The sequence below is a fragment of the Delphinus delphis genome, chromosome 8, assembly GCF_949987515.2.
Source record: "Delphinus delphis chromosome 8, mDelDel1.2, whole genome shotgun sequence".
Classification (NCBI taxonomy): domain Eukaryota; kingdom Metazoa; phylum Chordata; class Mammalia; order Artiodactyla; family Delphinidae; genus Delphinus; species Delphinus delphis.
Genome location: NC_082690.1, coordinates 14,230,717 through 14,249,359, shown reverse-complemented (window position 1 = coordinate 14,249,359; position 18,643 = coordinate 14,230,717).

Sequence of the window (18,643 nt, the reverse complement as noted above, 5' to 3'; positions counted from 1 at the left end):
CGGGTGCTACGTCTGGGGAGGCCTCCACCATGAATGTGAAAGGAGTAGCCACAGTTTATTAGTACCAACCATGGGGCTAGGTGCTGCACCCTTTCTGTACACTACCCCTAATCTTTACAAGCACCCTGAGAGCTAAGTGCTTCTCCCCTTTTTTAATAGATGAGGCAACTGAAGCTAGTGGTGATGATGATGTTCCCAGTGGAACAGCCAGAATTCAAGGCAAGGTCTGTCTTCCACCAAAGCCTGTCTTTATCACTCCACTGTGGAAAGGACACCCCACTGTTTTGTGTGTGTGTGTGTGTGGTACGCGGGCCTCTCACTGTTGTGGCCTCTCCCGTTGCAGAGCACAGGCTCTGGACGCACAGGCTCAGTGGCCATGGCTCACGGGCCCAGCCGCTCTGTGGCATGCAGGATCTTCCTGGACCGGGGCACGAACCCGCGTCCCCTGCATCGGCAGGCGGACTCTCAACCACTGCGCCACCAGGGAAGCCCCACCCCACTGTTTTTAAAAGTGTTTACGATCAAATGGCAAAGACAAATACATGAATATCACTTTTCTACCTTTCTCCCTTACTAAACTGCAGTTACTTACACTGGGCTAAGGGGCAGAACTTTGCATGTCATTTAAGGTGGTTGACCCTGGGAGTGGTTTGGACGCAGCTGAACACAAAAAAGATGAATTCAGCAACTGAGTTACACTGAGTTGTGTAGAGTAGAAATGGGAGAGTTAGGAGGCAGAGAGACTAGTGGAAGCCGCTGTAATATCCAACAGGAAGCTCCAATTTGGTTAAGTGACAGAATGGGGGGGAAATGGTATAGTTAAGATAGAATTTACAGATGTTGGCATGTAAGTTAATATTAAACATATAGGAGAGGGAGGAGCTTAAAAAAATGACAGTTTTGCAAACTTATGGTCACCGAAAGGGAAAGGGGGAGGAATAAATTAGGAGGTTGGGACTAACATATACACACTACTATACATAAAATAGATAAACAACAAGGACCTACTATATAGCACAGTGAACTATACTCAATATTTTGTAATAACATGTAAGGGAAAAGAATCTGGCTGAATCACTGTGCTATACACCTAAAACTAACTCGATATTGTAAATCAACTATGCCTCAATTTTAAGGAAAAGAAAAAAGGTACTTCCCTGGCAGTCTAGTGGTTAACACTCCCACTGCAGGGGAATCGCTAGTCAGGGAACTAAGATCCCGCATGCTGTGCAGTGCGGCCAAAAAATAAAATAAAAAATCAAAAACACATAAAAAAGGACTGTTTCGTGGACCTAAGAGATTGGTATTGCCCTTAACAGAAGTCAGGAATCGTGGAGGAGAGATAGACTTTGAGGGGAGAATTAGTTTAACTTGGCCATGTTGAGTTTTAGGCAGCAGTATATCAGCTTGGGGATGTCCACCAAGAAGCTGCAAATACAGTCCCGGAGCTGACTTGAGTTGAGTCGTACATGTGAGTTGTCCCAGCTGGATTAAGGACAGGAGCCTTGTGTTCATAAATTCTGAGAGTTGAAAGTACTGAGTCTGCCAACTGATGGATGGATAAGCAAAATGTGCATATCCGTACAATGGAATGTTCTTTAGCCACAAAAAGAAATGAAGTACTGACACATGCTACAACATGATGGACTTGAAAACATTAAGTGAAGAAACCAGTTACAAAGGACCATATATTATATGATTCATTTATATGAAATGTCTAGAATAAGTAAGTCCACAGAGACTGAAAGTAGATTACTGGTTGTCAGAGGCTGGGGAGAGGGGACATTGCTAAGGGTGTGGAGTGGTTAAAATATTCTGGAATTTTTTGTGGTGAGGAAAATGTTCTGGGATTAGGTAGTGGTGATAGTTATACAACAATGCAAATATACTAAAAACCATTGAATTGTACACTTTAGAAGGGTGAATTTTATGGCATGTGAATTATACCTTTTAAAAAATGGAAGAGAAAAATACCTCGGAGATCACCTACTCTGGCTCCACACCGAGGGATTCAATGCTTTCATCCATCCTCTACTTACACTGGAGATGCTTAAACATCTCCTGTCATGGGGAACTTACTCTCTCACACAGTAACTCATTCCATGTTTTTGGACCTCTAACTGGTGTATGTGGCATAGTGGATACGGAACACGGACTTTGGACGTCAGACAGTCTTGGCTTTGCCACTTACTAACTTGCATGACATTGGGCACATTAGTTAACTTCACTAAGGCTCAATTTCATCACCTGCAAAATGAGGGAAATAATAGTACCTGCCTCACAGGGGTGCACTGAGGAAATGAAACAATGCATGTAAAGTGCAGAGTCGGCACTCCCTAAGTGGTAACACTTAGTTTTTTGTTATTTATCGCCTGCTCTTTCAACAACACCGAATACCTAGTAAGGACCCAATTACTACCCTTAATGATTTGGTGGTCCAATAGCCCCAAAAGTCTAGAGCACCAAGTTGAGCACAGGACAATGACATTATGGGAACAAGCGGTGAAGATGGTTTTTTATTGGTTTTGTTTAAGAATCTTGATAGGCTCTACTGATGCGTTTACTGTCAATGATGTCAATTTGCCAACAGTCTTGTTTTTCCCTTCAAGAGGCACCTGCACAGGGTGGCAAGGGATCCGAGGTGCTTTGGGATCTCGACAGCGGTATGGTGACCAGGCAAGGTGCCGGAGAGCTTGCATTTAATTCTCCCCCAAAGATCCAATAACACTAAGAGGGTTGACAGGAGTCTTACTTAGCATAAGGCAGCTGACCCAAACCTTCCTAATATCCCAACGCTCTTTGGTAATTAAAAGACATACACAGAAAGATAGTTGGTAAGGTGTGTGAAAGCAACAAGGAGTCGTTTCCTAGATTCTTGTCCTAACCTCAGCCTTCTTATCCTTGTTTTGGCGAAGGTTAGACAAGTGCTCTGAAATTATGGGGCACCAAATCCTAGACAGGATTTGGTGCCCCATAATTTTGTGCAGTTTCCATCATCTGCATGGTTTATGCAGGTTCCATCATCTAGAATATTCGGTAACCTTTTACAAGCCGTTTGTCATATTACACGTCTAGTGCAATCCTGGTGTTAGCTGAAGATGTCTGGGTAATCTCCTGTATTGCTTCATAAAATACCGTAATAAACCCAGTAGTAGCTGCCTTCAATAGCTTTGCACCAAGGGAGCATACACTCCCACCTCTCATTCCCTCTGCTTCCTCCTCCCCACCCCCTACCTCATTCCCTCCTGCTGGGTAGCTGGAACAGCAGCCAGTGTTACTTTCAGAGGAATGAAAGAACCTAAATCTCCCTGTCTGCTTTTTTTTTTTTTTCGGTACACGGGCCCCTCACTGCTGAGGCCCCTCCCGCCGCGGAGCACAGGCTCTGGACGCACAGGCTCAGCGGCCACGGCTCATGGGCCCAGCCGCTCCGTGGCACACGGGACCCTCCCGGACCGGGGCACGAACCCGCGTCCCCTGCAGGCGGACTCTCAACCACTGCGCCACCAAGGAAGCCCTTGTTTAAAAATTTTATTGGAGTATGTTGATTTACAAGGTTGTGTTAGTTTCAGGCGTACGGCACAGGGAATCCGTTATACATATACATATATCCACTCTTTTTTTAGATTCTTTCCTCATACAGGTCATTACAGAGTATTGAGTAGAGTTCCCTGTGCTATACAGTAGGACCTTATTAGCTGTCTATTTTATATGTAGTAGTGTCCTCGCCTGCTTTTCTAAGTGGTTTGTTTCCAGATGTCAGGAGTGTGAAATATTGCCCCAAATCAACGTTTTAACCTTCTTGTTGACATTTATTTCAGCTGTGTTGAATATACTCTATTAAACTGAACTCCACGGATGGGAGAATAAATCTGAATTTCTCTCTGTTATCTGGAGACATCATAATATTTCCTATTATCGGAGGTTATTGTTTTGCTAGGATGTTAATGAGCAGTTTCCCTGCTGGAGTTATCATCGCTTCCTCCTTCCTTAAGCCCCCAAACCGTTTTGAATTAACATGGAAACCAAGCTTAATTTCTTGAATCGTCTCCTCTGGTTTTGAATCTCTTTCTCCGTTTCATGCCACTGTAGATAATTTGACGCTCCCATCTGTCCCTCTGACCCTACTACTGATAATGTGATTAAACCCTCCACTCTGTTGCTTTTCATTTACTTCTCAATTATTTCTGATCATGTGTGCTGTATTTTCTTTATTTGGATCCCAGGTATAATTAGGGAAGAGAGCTGAACAAAAGAGGCTGGTTTTTCTTTCTCTCTCCTTGGCGGTGAGTGAAAAATGCTGTCCAGCACGTCCGGCGGGAGACCAACCGGTCTGTGTCTTTTGTAGCAGCCTAGGGATGCGCGCAGATCCAGATGCGTGATGGCAGCTCGTTTACCTTACTTGATGCTTAATGAGATGTTCAGATATTGTCACTTGGAAGCACTGCTTCTATTTTTATTATCTAACATTTATTAAATGGCAACCATATGGTCAGTAAAACACAAAGAATAGCATAGTTCTCTCTGGATTAAGAACCTAGAGTACATGGGAGTTGCGTTTTAGCCCTAATGACCAAAAAAAAAAAAAAAAGGTATAGTGGACAATGCATATCATCCTAGGGGATGTTTTCCAAATATGTTCTATTAAATTAATAAACATTAGACCCTGCCCCTGGGGGAGATGTATATAAAACAAGGCGCAAAATAAGAGACAGAAATAAAATACACTGGGAACCCACTTTAAAAGTAAGATTGATTTAAAAGTAACATTTAACTTTTGCTCTTATTTCAAGTGATAGGTTGAATTTTCCAGGTATTTTGGTTCCACCTCGTTTTTCATTCCACAAAGAACGTTTTGATCTTTTCATTTGGCCCAGGGCAAAATTGGTGGCTTGGCTCTGTTAACAAGGAGAAAGCCTGGAAGTTTAAGGAGTTTAAGTTTAAGTCTGGACTGTAGCTCACCTAACCAAGAAGCGGCATAGCTTTGTCAGTTACACCCTCTATACCACAGGTTCTATATGTATTACATGAGGAGGGCAGAGTTAAAATACAACCATAATAGGGCTTCCCTGGTGGCGCAGTGGTTGAGAGTCCGCCTGCCGATGCAGGAGACACGGGTTCGTGCCCCGGTCCGGGAAGATCCCACATGCCGCGGAGCGGCTGGGCCCGTGAGCCGTGGCCGCTGAGCCTGCGCATCCGGAGTCTGTGCTCCACAACGGGAGAGTCCACAACAGTGAGAGGCCTGCGTACCAAAAAAAAAAAAAAAATATATATATATATATATATAACCATAATAGAAGGGGAATTTTCTGGTTTAAAATCAGAAAATACAACTTGGGGGCTCATGATTTACTACTGAACAGGTTAATTCCTAACTTTGAAATGAAGATAACATTGTCACAAGCGCTGAGATGAGGAACCCATGTGATGGTGGCCATGAAAACACTTTGTAAACTGTGAAGTGCTGTACAAACATTAATTGTTATGAGATGGACTAGGCACCTACCTGATGACAGAATTGAAGAGTATTTATCCTGCGAACTCTTACTATCCATTTGCATATGTTTACTTGTAAGAAATGTATCCAAACGTATTTACTCCTGCATTCAGATTTATTTTGCCTTTAATAAGGAAGGTGCAGGGGCAGCAGTGTTACGAAGACTGGAATCAATGGGGTTGACTCTGTGGACCTCACAGGGATGAGGGACCATGTGTGTCCCCCACCTCTGGGACAGGGCCTGGTGCCTAGTAGTAGCCACTAAGCAACTGTTCACCAAACCCAGCTGAAGATTGAAAACACATCCTCAGCAGGAACTTCTGTTATTTAATAACCTCTCTCACGCCTGCCCCCAACTACCGCTTTATCCAACTACTCCATAAACCAGATCCCTAGAGCACTATGGAAAAGTAAAAATCTTGTCCTTGGGAGTTGGGACAGGGAAGACTTGCTTCCTGTTTTGGTTATTAAATGTCTTTCTGTGTAGGCAATTTTGCTTGCATCTACTTTCTTCTTGTTGTGGTGGTTTTTTTTTTTTCTATTTACTTTCTTTATTCCTCTTTCCCCACCAAATGTTTAAGTCAATCATAATCACCTCTACAGTGCGCCTAATTAATTAGCATTTAAAAAGCAGTGCATCCGTCAGACTGGGGGAAGGGTGACTTGGGGTCAATTTGTATGCTGAAGAACAAGGTATTATTGTGTGTGCCAAGCTTCACCCAAGTGCTTGAAAATGCGTGAAGAGAACCATCCTTCCGCTAGCAGGAGCTACAGTCTGCTTCGGAGCCTTAAAAGCAGTAGATATATTGAGATACTTTTTCCTTTTGCTCCACTCACTGTTTCCATTCCTGCATCTGTATGCATGTGTGTGTGTTATGAGAAGTCATTTAAAAAACAAGCACGACGTTCATCTATTCAGATTGGCCTTATTTTGGAACTATCTTCCTTTCATGTAAATAGATTCCCTTTTTCGAACAAGGTCGTTAATGCTGTTTACCTAGTAACACTTGAGTGTGTCAATAATGTCACTTTTGTCAAGAGAGCATTTAAGTAATTACTGCATTTTCTAGTATTCAGTGTCTTCACTGCATTTAAAGAAAAGTGCCCATGCATCTAAGAAGGCCCAAATACATACGGCATGTTTTTACTTTCAACAATAAGTATTACATGTCTTCAGAGATTGAAATTTCCTTTTAGCCTTGGGCCAAGGAGACAGGCTAAGAACCCAAGAATTTAGAGATGGAAGGTAGCTCATTCAACCTCCTAATCCAATGTTGGAATACCTTCTACAGCAATCCTAGCAGATGGCCATCCATCTGCTTGTATACTTCCAATGCTGGGGAGCTCATTATCGCCTGAGGCAACTCATAAATTCTTTCTTATTTGAGCTAAAATCAGCCTGTAACTTCTGTCCATTGGTCCTGGTTATGGAGCAACGTAGGAAAGCTCTTAAGTATTTGAAGACAGCTGCAACATCTTCCTTTAGTCTTTTCCAAATTAAGATAACTAGAGCCTTTTAAATTAAGACTTTTGCCTGGAATCTGGAAGAACAAGAATGGAAATGATTGTTATACCATGCAATACCCAATACAATACTTTTGTTGCAATTGCAGCTAGCAGGTAGGCATCTCTTCTAGTATTTCAAACTTGGGCAGAGCTAGTGCAGGTGAATCCAGTCCCTCTTTCCCACCAAGGTGCAGCCTCCAGCCACAGTGTAGGTCCGTAGAAGATCCAGGCTGAGAATTCTGGGTGTGGGCCCGAGCCAGTGTGGGCTGAAGGCCCTCAGTCCCAACTCCGGAATTGCCATGAATCACACGCCCCTGCAGTCTGCTCCCCACCTACACCCAGTCAGCCAATCTAGACTATGACTATGTAACTGAATTAACTGTATGTGAAATACCATACAGAAGATACCTGATGTCAGAATGGACCACAGCTGTTAGAAGGAGAATGTCTACCTCTCCCATATCTTTCACTTGACTGTGAGCTCCTAGAGGCCAAGCGCTGGATTTGTCTTTCTTTTTTTAAGTAAATGTATTTCTTTTATTTTTATTTATTTTGGGCTGCGTTGGGTCTTCGTTGCTGCGCGTGGCTTTCTCTAGTTGCGGCGAGCGGGGGCTACTCTTCGTTGCGGTGCACGGGCTTCTCATTGCGGTGGCTTCTCTTGTTGCGGAGCACAGGCTCCAGGCGCGCGGGCTTCAGTAGTTGTGGCGTGTGGGCTCTAGAGCGCAGGCTCAGTACTTGTGGCGTCTGGGCTTAGTTGCTCCGGGCATGTGGGATCTTCCTGGAACAGGGATCCGGGAATTCCTTATCCAGGGGAACCCATGTCCAGGGGAACCCATGTCCCCTGCACTGGCAGGCGGATTCTTAACCGCTGTGCCACCAGGGAAGCCCTGGATTTGTCTGTTTTCTTGTCTTCTATTTTGTCTCCAGTGCCTGCACATAATAGGCACCAACAATTTCTTGAAGAAGAAGTAATTGCCACGGCGGCTTATCTCCTCTGCTGGGTGGTAAATGGAAACCAAGATACATGGTGGGATGAGTTAGGTTCTCCCCTTAGGGGTGAGAGCAGGGCTGCAGGTTGTATTCTGATCAGGGATGATCCAAGTTTTCATTTTAATTTCAATGTGAGCAGTATTCTTTATGCCTAGACTCGTAAAATGGAGACAAGAGGCATTGGGGGAAGGGAAGTGCGTGATAATGTAGTTGTCAAGTGGAGGTGGGGCTTTTTAGCATCAGATGGAGTCTTTGCAGCCAGCTAGGCTGAGCGACCTGCTGCTAGGAGGCTCGGAGGCTACAGAAGTCTAAACTCACATGCGTGTATATTTGCTCTTTGCCAACACTTGGCCACAATGTCATTGGGCAAAACCACGGCTTGTCTCATCCTTCAAGGCATGAGTAAAAATCAAAGTCAAAGAACAGTTCTCTTTCTAATTTCAATTCTGCTCCTAAACTGGTTCTGTCAGACATCATCCTTTACGAAGGAACCATTCATCCCCAAACAGGTGGCAAGAAGAACACAGAGAATCATTTTCATTTAATCCGGAGTTTGAGTGCAGCAGTACTCTGGCAGGATTGCTGCATTTTAATACTGTGTGGCAAGAAGGCTATTCAACCAGGCTCTTGCTTCCTTCAACTTCATTCCCTCAAACGTGAACCCCAACTTTAGCTTAGGTTTGTAAAGGCTTCAATGTAGCGGGGACCAACGCTTCATATTGCCAGTTAGGTCATTTCATCTGACTCGTTTGGTCCAACCACAGAAGCCAACTTGATTTGCCAGACTCGTAGACCCACTAACTCTTACTGCATGGCCGTTCATTCACTGAACACATTTACTCGCCGGTACCCTCCCAGGCATTGTGCCGTTAATACAGCAACATGTCACCATGAACTTGTGATGAGCCTTCAAAGGGATCTTTCGAAAAGAGATGGTAGGTAAACTTAAGATCAAGTATTCTTTGTGGATATACCTGAGGCAAATACAAAGAAGAAGAAGAGAAAAATAAATCCAGGAGACCAAATTCATAGCCTCTTAGTGAAAGCAGACATGAAACGAGTAGCCATAAGCTCTAATAAGTGCAAGCAGAGTCTAGAGAAGAGAGTGATTAATTCTGTAGGGAAGGGACCAGATGGCAGGTCAGGAGAAACTTCCAGGAGGAAGAGATTCCTAAACTGAGTTGGGAAAGGTAAATATTACCTTGTCTATCTGTGTGTGAGGGTTGCGGGGTGGGAGTGGGGGGATGGGCTCCAGGCAGAAGTCAACGTGTTAAAGGCAGAGAGGCATAAACTAGGAGGACCAGAGGACTAACTGTAAGCGTTTGGTATTGATGGAGTGTGAGAGGGGCAGCGGTGGAAGACGGGTGAGACAGGAGACGTGAGCAGAGCTTTCAGACTGTGCTAGGCAGTTTGGAACTCGGGTTTACCTTAGGGGCCATCTGGGGTCGTGAAAGGGTTTTAAGCCAGAGTGTGAAGTAGCTTAAACGGCAGGGAGCCAGTCTAAAGGCAGAGAGGTCAGTTAGAAGACTGTTGCAATAGTTTCTAAGAGACAGTGACATGAGGATGGCATGTGCCCCTAAGCAAGTGAGGACAAATCACCGGGTCACTGTGTGCCCGAGTTGGCCCTACTTATGCCATGGGTTCATTATGAACTTGTGATGAACCTTCAAACGGACCTTTGGAAAAGACAGGTTGGTAAATTTAAGATCAAGCATTCTTCAAGGATACACCTGAAGCAAATACAAAGAAGGAAGACGCTAACATAAATCCAGGAGAACAAACTCCTTCCTGTGGGCTCCAGCCACCAAAGAGCTCGAACCCACTAGATTTAACCATGATGCCCTAGCAGCCGGGACGCTGTCTGTCTAGCCCAGCCCAGCAGCTGGCTGTGGTGGGTGCTTCAGATGAGAGGTTCTCGGGGAGGGACCCCCATTTCCAACCCTTCTGCTATTTCATTCAAGGCTGCAGCCTCCGAGGTAGTTCAGCTGGGCCGGCCTCATTCCCCTCCGACCCAGCCCTGCTGTGGGATCCAAAATTTATCTGGACCAACCTCCCCGACCCCAACCCCACCCCTAGTCGAGCTGGGAACTTAGCTTGCCTGGAATTAAGTTTTGATTGACAAATGGCACTGCCTTTCAGGAGTAAAGAAAGTGGACGGCAAGCAGTGATCACTCAGAAGAACTCCGGGGTTATAGTAGCAGAAGGAAGAGACAGCAAGGTGGATGGGGGACAACCAGGGTGGGGCTGGAGGCTTCTCTGCCACTGCTGCCCACCATCTGACTGCTCGTGGGCCCCTTGCTTCTAGGGTCAGAGGCCTTAAGGAAGGGGATGAAAGAATCATCCTGGCAGCAAGGGGAGAAACTGGGGTCCTCGTTAGGCCACAGCTGAGTCTACCTCCAGACCTGTCTGCAATCCCTCTGATCTCGCCGACAGATCCTTCCCACCCCGCCGCCCCCCTCCCCAGGTTATCAGGAGGCAAAGGAATAAGATGAAGCGTTTCACATAGATGGTATTTTTCTTTCCAAACACTTAAGCCTCTGTGGTCTCGCTGATCTTGCATCTTTCCGGGAAAAAGGGCCCAGGACGCAGGCTTGGCATTTCAGAGTTTGAAGTAACTTCAGAGGTTATTCAGTCTGCTTCCCTCACATCTAGGGATGCGAACACTGAAGGGGAGAGACGTGAAGTAGCTTGCCCGGGGTCCCAGGGATGCCCCTCACTCCTCCAGTCTGCTTGTCCATGCTGCTGTCTGGCCTCTTTGCAAATGAGGCCCCGTGTGAGGAAACAGAGCTGGAATTAGATAGTTCTGTGCAGCCTGTTCACCCCAGGGCGTGGCTGCCTTCAGGGGGATCCTACGCTTTAGTGGGCTCCCTTATCTGTGGAATGAGGTTCGTGTCGCCTTCACACCTCCCTTGCAGAGTTGATGTGAGGGTTACTCGTGTGAGTGGTGTAGTCCTGGCACCCAGTAGGGGTACGTGGTGTTTTCCCTAGTGAGCTTTCGCCAAGCCCATTGCGTGGAGGTGGGCATGGAAAGCCAGCACTCTTGTGACCCACGTTCCTCCCTGCAGCCTGGGTGGCAGAGAAGTGGGAAGAGCAGGGTGGTTAGCTCTCCCTGGGGAACGCAGCGTCATCGAATATTCTCTAGTCCAGATGTCAGCCTTTCATGCCCAAGACCAAACCAAGGGCGTCTGGGAACAAACACTTCACTGAGAATTTGACTAGGTTGTGGGTAGGCAGAGAGTTGCGTGAGGCGGCCCAAGACGTTGACGATGGGAGGGCTCTGTGATCAGTTCGTTGTTTGCCCCAGACAGAGACCGTGCGGGTGGGAAAGGAGGAACTCACGTCTGAGGAGGTCACGTATCCCTGGACCGCCCTCCTCAAGATCCCCGATTCCCCAGCTCCTCCTGAGGACAGCTGTGACACCGTAAAATGAGCCACGACCGCGTGTCAGAAAGCCTGGTTGCCCTCCCGGTGCTGCCGTTCGCTGCGCTGTTCACGTGGAGCCCTGGGCTCCTGGGCTGGTCCCTTGGTCTCTCCGAGCCTCGGGGCTCTCATCCGTGACATGAGGATGACGGCTCCTCCAAAGATGTTTGTATTCATAAAATAGTGCTCTGGAACTACTAAATACAAGCCGTCTCTCTCCAAACTCCTGGAACAATTTAGTCTTTTCTCTCCCTGAGACCTCGCGCTCTCCATTCTCGCCACCACTGAGGCCACAGTCTCCAGTAACCAGCTCGCTCGTCCCTCGAGCTGTTCCCGAAAGCCCCACCAGGAGGCGTCCTTTGCCCGCCGAAGCAGGCCGGGCTCGAACTCTTCTGTGCCGGGGTGGGCGCCCCTTTGCGCAGGGCGGTGCAGGATGCGGGCTGCGCCCAGGTCCCCCAGAGGTCGATCAAACGCAGCGCCCACACCTCGTCCCGCGGCTGTTCTGTCGCGCGCGCCCCTCGCGCCCCTGCCCGGAGCCGCGTCCCCGGCCCCGCGCCTCCCGCTCGGCCTCGGTCCATCCCCGGGGCGGCGGCAAGTTTGCCCCTGGCCGCTCGGCCCCGCCACCGCTGCCCTCCTCCAGCACACGGGCCCCGGGCGCGCCGGGAGCGGCGGCGGGCGGGCGGGCGGCCCGGCGGCCCGGCGCGCGGGCCCCGAAGGGGCGCCCCCGCGGCTGGCGTGCGCGGGCCGTCGCAGTTCCCGCGCTGCCCGCCGGGCGGCGCCCCGCGCCTCGACCGCGCTCCTCCCGCGCTGCCGGCTCCACGCTCGCTCGCAGCCGGACACAGACTCTGCCTTCAGCTGCCAGCGGATCGCGCTGGAGCCGCCGCGGCTGCTGCGGAAGAAGAAAAAAAAGGGAAACAACAGCCCGGCCGTCAGCGGAGCAGCGCCCAGCCCCAGCTCAGCCCCCGGAGTGCGGAGCCGCCCAGGTAAGGGCAGGGCCCGCCGCGGCGCCCCAGGCCCGCACCTGCGCTGCCCCTGCGCCCCCCGCGTCCCATCCGCGCGGAGCTCCGCGCGCGCCCGGATCCCCTACTTCTGACGTCTCTGCCTCTCCTGCCCTCCGGGGCCGCGGCCCCGCACCCTTGCCCTGCCCCCGCCCCCACCCCCCTTCCCTGCGCCCTTCCCTCCCTCTCCCGCCTTCAGCCAGCCTGTCCCCTGCACTCCGGTCCCTGCGTCTCCCCATCAGGCTCCGAACCCCCATCGCTCTGCGCCCGTAGTTCCTCCAGTCTCCATCCCCATCTCCCTCCCTCCGCATCCCTTCTTCGGGCTCGCCGTCCTCCCGCTCTGGTCCTCCCCCTGCCCCTGTACAACTCCCAGCTCTGCCTCTGCCCCCTGCAGGGATGACGGCCCCTTCCCCACCCCGCGCTTCTCCCCACACCTCGTCACCCTCCGCTTCTTCGGTCGCCTCGGTCCCCGGCTCCTGTGCCCCATCCCAGCCCGGAGCCCACGAAGCCCCCTCCGCCTTTCCTCACTGCCATCTGCCTCGACTGCCCCCGGCCCCTTCCGTGGACTCCTGTCACCACCTCCCCACCCTACACGCCGTCTCGCTTCGGGGGAATAGCGTCCTATGAGAAATGACCCTCTCTCCCTGGACTAATGAGGCTCCTACCCATCCCACCCTAGTTCACCCGAGTGGGAAGTGAGGGAGAAACTCTAGAGACCTGCATTTGGGCGTATGATGCAGGAGGGGGCTGGCGAGGAGAGGGGGAGGGGAGCTGCCTGAGATCCTCCCCAGTGAGGACTGGCAGAGCGGTGAGAGGCTCAGACCTGGCCAGGGTTGGTGGCGAGCTTGCGACAGCTGGGACAGGGGTTTTGGGGCTGCGAGAGCACCTGTGTCTCTGCCTCTGGCTCCCTTGAGCTGAGGAAAGTGAGAGGGGAGGAGTTGGAGCCCGGGGAGAGTTGGCCTTTGGGCTGGGGAGGTCGCGGCAGGGGAGGACCTGGGCCCTCTGGGCCGCCGGCCTGGCAGTGGCGGGGCAATGCGGCCGAGCTTCCCTCCCGCCGGACCTCTGGCTGCACAGCTCTTGGCATCTCTACTTTATGCTGCCATCTTCCTCCTGGTGCTGTTGTCTGGTGATGCCACAAGGTGCCACCTCCCTGCCTCCCTCCAGTGGCTCTCCTGGGCATGTCTCCCAAGGGCCTGGGTTGTCTGGAAAGAGGAGGGGCCCTCTGGGCTTGGCTGGGCCCCTGTGCCAGGCACTGGGTGCTAGTCAAGACCAGACCGAGAGGTCCCAGGACTGGCCAAGAGCCCGGAGACCTGCCAGGAACGAAGAGAACTACCTTCACCTAAGCTCCCTGGGAGACAGGGATGCTTCCAGGAGCACCTGCCAACGGCAGGCGTGGTATCCCCTGGGATAGAGGATGCCTGGGTTGGCAGTGGGCACCTGAGAGAGAAATCTGGTCCTGTTTGCTCCCTAAGTGTCTGTGCTCATGGGATGGGGCGAGGGCCGGGGAGAGGTCAGCTGTGCTCTGGTCCCACCCGGAAAGGAAGCCCCGGGAACTCCGCTGGCCATCATCAGGCTCGTATTTGCTGAAGCTGCAGCCCATGCCTCTTCATTAATCAGGTTTATTATGTTCCTCGCTGGCTGGATGTGTTCCTCAAGGTCACGACCCTTTGGAGAGTTAATCTCATATGCACACATTACAGTGTCTGGGTTTGTTTGTGGAGGGGGGTTGAAAGGAGGTTCTGGTTTTCTGTTTTCCCTGTCACCCCACCTCCCTAGGCATCTTGATCGTTGGCTAGCATTTTCCCCAGCACTCAGAGTTCTTCCTAGAGACTGGGTCTGCTGCTTGGTCTGGCTGTCCAGTGTGGATTTCCCTGAGGATGGAAAGGGAACTTTGCATGGTGAGGGAGAAGTGGAAGCTCCAGGGAGAAGGTCCCAGCTGCTGGGGTGCAAGGCCTCCTGGACAGTGGGCCTCAGCTGCCCTCGGTGTGGGTCTCAGCCCGACCGAGACGGAAGGAAGGAAGGAAGGAAGAAGGGCAGGATGACCTGTCCTGGGTGACGGGGAAAAGCTGTGCGGAAAACAGGAGGAACAGCGAGTAGGAAGCCGTTGGCCATGTGGCTGGTGCGAGTGGGTAGTGGCAGGGAATATGTGTGGGAAGAAAACATCTCTTGTTGCTTCTGCATAGTACGGATCCCTTATGTGGGGACTGAGCTCTGCAGTTTTCCAAATGCTTTTTAGAAAAATTTACTTCACTTGATCTGAACCAGACAAGCATTTTGTCTGTACCACTGCCCTGCGGGGAGCTGTTATTGATCCCCCGGAAACTGACGCTCACAGAGGTTAAGTGACTTGTCCAAGGCTCTGCAGCCACACCTGAGGCCTCTGGGCTCCCAGCCCAGGCCTCTTGTGCTACTACTTGTTGCTTTTTAAAGTCTCAGCTGTTCAGCCCTTCCTCTCCATATCCCGTGCTTGAGCCCTCACGTTCTCCAGCGTCAGCTCAGCACCTCTCCCCGCTCTGGGGGCTGGCTGGTCCTTGGTTCTGCATTCTCCCTGCCCGTAGACTGGCTGCTCCGGTGCCCTGCCCCCCTCACCCCAGCGCATCGCTTCCTCTTGACCCCCTCCTGCAGAGAGTTCCAGGTTCTCCCAGGCACGTGGTCTGGTCACCTTGGAACCCACGGCTCCCCCCATCCCACTGGTGCCCAGCCTGACCTTTCTCCCCGGCCACTGTCCCATTTGGGGCTCCAGTGGCTCACCCCTGGGTTATGGTAACACACCCTTCTCCCTGGGCAGCCTGCAGGCACCCGGCTGCTACACCTGCCTTCCTGCAAAGGATGGTATTTGTAACGTGTGACCAGGTCTCCAGAGCGTTGGCGGCCCCGGGTTTCTGGAGAGAGTTCCCAGACTGTGGCCTGGAGTTTATGACGTCCACATGCTGGCCCTGACTATGCCTCTGGACGTGACCCTCTGCCCCCCTCACCCCAGACACTCTATGCCTCGCCTTTTCCTTTCCTTCTCTTTTCTGCCCGACTACACCTTTCCCAGCCTTCAAGGTGCAGCTGGAGCCACGCAAGGTACAGGCTGGGAAGGATCCCCCCCCGCCCCCATGTTGGCCTTCCGTCCCAGCAGGAAGTGGAGGCAGCTTCAGCTGCTAAGTGCTGGGTAGACCTGGGGTTCCTATTCTGGTGTTACTCCCTGAGTGACTTTGAACAAATTGCTTAACCTCTCACTTGCCTCACCTGTAAAATGGGGGTAATCTCACCTGCCTGAAAGGGTTGTTGTGGGCATGAATGGGAGCAGAATGGGAATGTGGAGGTGTCCGGGGAGCATCCCCGGTGGCTCCTCCCACACTGCCTCTGTGGTTTAGCTCCCAGCTCCTACCTGCTCTGGAGAATTACCTGTCCCTGTTTGTCTCCCCACCTGGACGGCAGGTCCCCTGAGGAGCAAGGCCTTTGCCTGGTGCCTTTTCACATCCTTGGCTCCCATGGAGCAAGCCCTGTCCTTCAGAACCCCAAACATCGGCCCCCGCTCATAGTAGGAACTAAGAAATAGTTGGTACTTGATAAAAATATTTGGTTACATAAAATAGGGTATGCCTTACAGGTAGCAACTCCAATATGAAAAAAACATTTTAAACCACAGTACCAGCTGAGGTAAATGATGGGAAGGAAGGAGAGAGTCAATTTAATGTTATACCGCCTGCAAAGTCTGCTCATTTCACTCAGTCACCCCCGAGACCCTGTGAGTTAGACGTGATCATCTCCATTTTTACAGGTGAGGAAGGGGGTTCACAGGGGGCCCTGTGGTGTAGGTGTAGCCCACTCCGTGCCATGTCACAGACCAGGGAGGGCTCCAGAACCCCACTTCCTTCCCCTAGACTTGGGCCTGAAAAAGGGAAGGAGAGGCTCTTTATAAAAAGATACGTCCCAGGCTTTCTTTAAACAGCTGAGCACCTCTGTCATCTCCATGCAGCCCAGCAGGGATGGGGGTGTGGTTACCAGCAACTCGGGGAGGCAGGGCCTCCTTCAGCAGGGTTATGAGCAGTGGAGAGCACAGGAGGGCACGGCTGGCACGTGCGGCATGGGTGTGGACTCGCAGTGGCCTCCGGATGAGCAGGTGTTCAGACAGGGCTGGAGCTCAGGGATGGGAGGAAGGACTTCCTGGCGAGGAGGGGCTGCACAGGTCAAGTGGGGACAGGGGGTGTCCCAGGGATTGGGTGATGGGCAGAGGGACGGGGCAGGTGAGGCAGGGTCCTGTCTTCGGGGAGGAAGCAGGGCAGGGCTGGGGCAGAGCTAACTCGAGGCTGCAGGACCTTGAGAGCCAAGGAAAAGGGGTTCGGGATCCTTGGGCAGAGGAGAGCGGTGCCTGCAGGGGGGTGCGGGCCTGGAGGGTGGTGACGGCACGGGGGTGCACTTGAGCGACACTTCCACGGAGCAGCAGAATGTGCTGACAGATTGGGCTCGCAGATGAGGGAGCAGGAAGTGTCGGAGGAAACTTTGAGATTTCCAGAGATTTCTAGTCTCGGTCTGGAGGATGGCAACAACGCTTTCGGGAACACGGGGGCCAGGGTGGGGTTGGGGGTCTGAGGGAGGCTGGGAAGTGTGTTCCCAGGCGTGCTGTGAGCAGGGCGATGGGGCGTCGTCCTGGGTGGCCGTGGGGTCCTGGACAGCAGCCCACCAGTCTGTGCGAGGGCGCGTGCCTAGGGGCGTGGGCTGCCCACAGGGCTGGTACCAGGAGGTTCTGATGCCTGGATCTCACTCCCCAGCCTCCTAGGAGCCCGCTCTGTCCTCTCCTCCTGGTGCTGGGCCCCTTGTGCCCAGCACTTAGTGTGCCTGTCACCTCCAGGGGACCTGCCTTGCACAGAGCGGCTGCTAAATAAATATTTGTCTTATTTAAGTGGCCTCAACTCGTGTTTAGTAAGTGTTTGTTGCAGAGATAAGTTTGTAGAACACGGTGGGTGAGGAGGGGAGAGGAAGGCTGGGTGGGCCTTCAGCCGCTGGGAGTGAGGGTTCCCGAGCTCCTCCGTCACACTGGGCATTGATCTCTGTGACTCTCTCCTCCCCGCCATGGCCCCCCACTCAGTGCTGGACCTGCCTGTTCCCCAGGATGCTGGAAGGAGCGAGGGTCCAGAGGCTGGTAGGCCTCCCTTTGTTACTGAGTCCTGGGTTTGAGACTGGACTGCCCCTCACCTGAGGGTTAGCCCTGCCCCCAACCTGGGGGTTAGCCCTGCCCCCCACCTGGGGGTTAGCCCCGCCCCACCTGCAGGGTTAGCCCCGCCCCTCACCTGGGGGTTAGTCACGCCCCCACCGGGGGGGGGTTAGCCCCGCCCCTCACCTGGGGTTAGCCCCGCCCCTCACCTGAAGCCCCCCTCTTGCCTTCTCATTCCTTCTGCTTTTCTCAGGGAGCAGTTTGCTCAGAGAAAGCAGAGAAAACCAGGTGTCGGTGGTTATCTCTTTTTGGGGTGCTGGGGGGATGTTTTGGCCATGGAGAGGCTGAAAGGGAAGCTGGGTGTGCACAGTCTCGGGGGGCATTTTGGGTGGGGAGGAGGTATGCTGTGGACCCGTGGGGGAGAACTGGCTTGGAAACGGGAAATCCAGGCTACTTTTCGCTGCCTCAGGTTCCTCTCTCTACAATCTGGGGCCTATGATAAACTCGACATCATGGGTTCCCGATTCAGTGAGAGAATCACTTGGAGTAGAGGTTCCCCGGAGGAGGGAGCAGGGAGGGGTGTGACCCCCCAGGACAGGGAGAGTGGCTGTGGAGAAAACACATACCTAGAATTGGAGTTTAAGGGCCAGACTTAAAGCTGCGGATTTAATAAGATGAGAAGTCAATAGCCCAGAGGAGGTTACGGTGTGTACGTGAGAGGCCGGCTACAAAGCGCACTTCATAAGAAGGAGAAGTTTAAGAAGCCGAGGGGGATGGACACATCGCAGGCGCCGGGGCAGCCGAGGCCCTTTCTGCTGTCCAGCCTGGCAGGGCCCCTGAGTGGGGAGGCTGGGTTTAGGGATGAAGTGCTGCTGTCATCTTTTGGGGACAGCTCTCTGCTTCTCTCTGCCTGTCGGGTGGCCTGAGCAGGGCCTGTTCTTCCCCCAGAGGCTGTGTGGGGCGGTGGTGGCCACTCCTGGATCAGACTGCACGGGAATCCAATCCCAGGTCTTCCAGTCCCATCGTGTGGTGTTGGGCAGGGGCTGAGGAGCGACGTGCCCACCTCTGTAAGTCTCAGCAGGTGCTCTAAGT